The sequence below is a fragment of the Rhagoletis zephyria genome, unplaced genomic scaffold, assembly GCF_001687245.7.
Source record: "Rhagoletis zephyria isolate East Lansing unplaced genomic scaffold, Rhagoletis_zephyria_1.1 Rzeph_scaffold_25035, whole genome shotgun sequence".
NCBI lineage: Eukaryota > Metazoa > Arthropoda > Insecta > Diptera > Tephritidae > Rhagoletis > Rhagoletis zephyria.
The window spans coordinates 3,810-6,034 of record NW_016182093.1 but is presented as its reverse complement, the minus strand read 5'-3'; the positions used below and the strand labels follow the sequence as shown (position 1 = coordinate 6,034).

The following is a 2,225-nucleotide window of genomic DNA, read 5'->3' as shown; positions in this document are numbered from 1 at the left end:
ATCATCAGTCGATAACAGAAGAGGAGGAGGAAACAGCCAGATCGAGCTAATGAGCCAATGACGCTCAAGTGCGTGCTCAGCAGATGATTGGCCACTTCACACATTGTCCCGTCTGTTTTCACTTGTATCACACACAGCTGACCATCAGCTGACACACCCTGAGCCTTCTCTTGACTGTTTGTTTGTTGCACTTCAAGTGGTCATCACCATCACCAGCGTCCTCCTCATCACTTGACATTGACGATCATTTTACTGACTCATCACCACTTTCTTTCTCTTATCACTTTAGGAGCTGAAGGAGGCCTTCGAGTCGGAGGCCAAGGAGAAGCAACTGCCGCGGCTGCTGCTCACCGCGGCCGTCTCTGCGGGCGCGGAGACGGTGAAGGGCGGCTACGACGTGGCCGCCGTCGGCAAGTGGGTCGACTTCATCTCCATCATGTCCTACGACTTTCACGGCAAGTGGGAGCCCAAGACCGGCCACAATGCACCTCTCTACGCCCTCTCCGGGGAGACGGACTGGCGGAAGCAGCTGACGCTGGTGAGTGGAGAGCTGGAAAAGAGTTCGATGTTTGGTGTTCTAAATGCTCTAAATGTTCTAAATGTGTTCACCTCGTTTCTCTTCCCACCAGGACTTTGGCGTCAAGCTCTGGGAGAAGATGGGCGCCCCCAAGGAGAAGCTGATCATCGGCCTGGCCACCTATGGCCGGTCCTTCACGCTGACATCTCCGACGCTGGCGACCGGCATGAACGCCCCCAGCTCGGGCGGCGGCAAGGCGGGCGAGTTCACCCGAGAGTCCGGCTTCCTCGCCTTCTACGAGGTGTGTGAGCTGCTGAAGAGCGGCACCGCCCGCTACATTTGGGACGACGAGCAGAAGGTGCCCTATGCGGTGGCCGGCGACCAGTGGGTGGGCTTCGATGATGAACGCTCGCTGCGGGAGAAGCTGAAGTGGATCAATGATAACGGTTACGGCGGGGCGATGGTCTGGACGGTGGACATGGTAAGAGATAGATCGGATCGGATCTAGTAGCTAAATACTGCTGATCACTAACTTCACAAAAATCCCCCCCCCTCCCCTCTTTTTTGCAAAAACCAGGACGACCACCGAGGCACCTGCGCCGGCAAAAAGTACCCCCTCATCAGCCTGATGGCCGAAGAGCTCTTTGGCCGGCCGGCCAAGCCGCAAAAGTCGACGCTGAGCGCCATCATCGAGAAGGCGGAGGCGGTCCCGCTGCCGAAGGCCATCTCCGCCCCCAGCACCGACAGCAACATGATCCTCGACAAGCCGGCCTCGACGCCCACCTCCGCCCTGCTAAAGGCGGCCACCAGCAGCTCTGAGCTGGGTGACGGCAAAAGCTCCAACGAGTCGAACGCCCGCATCGTCTGCTACTACACCAACTGGTCGCACAAGAGGCCCGGCGCCGGCAAGTTCAGCCCCGAGGACCTCGATCCGACGCTGTGCACCCATCTGGTCTTTGCCTTCGCCAACCTGAACAGCGACTTCAAGCTGGTGCCCAGCGAGCCGGCGGACGGCGGCAAGGGCGGCCTCTACGAGCGGGTGCTGGCGCTGAAGGCGAAGAACCCGCTGCTGAGGGTGTCCCTCGCCGTGGGCGGCTGGATGATGGGCCCAACGCCCTTTCGAACGCTGACGGAGAGCACCTACCGCCAGACGCTGTTCACCTTCAATGCGGTGGAGTTTCTCCGCTCTACCGGCTTTGACGGGCTGGAGATTGCCTGGGAGTTTCCACGGGGGCCCGAAGATAAGGAGCGCTTTAGTAAGCTCTTGAAGGTGAGTGTGTTCAAGAGTGTCTGTGTGAGAAGCTTTAACATTAACTTTGTTTTCTTTTTTTAGGAGTTGCGTGAAACCTTCGACGGCGAGGCGAAGGGCTCGAAGAAGACTCGCCTGCTGCTGTCTGCAGCGGTGCCGGCCAGCTTCGAGGCGGTGGCCGCCGGCTACGACGTGGCCGAGGTGAACCGGCACGTCGACTGGCTGAGCGTCCTCTGCTACGACTTTCACGGCGACTGGGAGAAGAACGTCAACCACAATGCGCCCCTCTTTGCCCTCCAGTCGGCCAGCGACTACGTCAAGAAGCTGACGGTGGTAAGTGGTGGTAAAACGCAAACAAGGAAGAGTAAAGTGCTAGGGCTGATTGTGGGTCAGACTGATTGAAATTTTTACAACGGTTCGCTCCAACACACACTCTCTCTCTCTCTCTCCATCTTCCAT

The 2,225-nt window shown here is 58.4% G+C and overlaps 1 pseudogene; it reads left to right on the top strand.

Moving 5' to 3' along the window:
• Positions 1-277: 277 nt before the first annotated feature.
• LOC108382061 (chitotriosidase-1-like) overlaps positions 278-2,225 on the top strand; it is a 3,994-nt pseudogene continuing 2,046 nt past the window's right edge.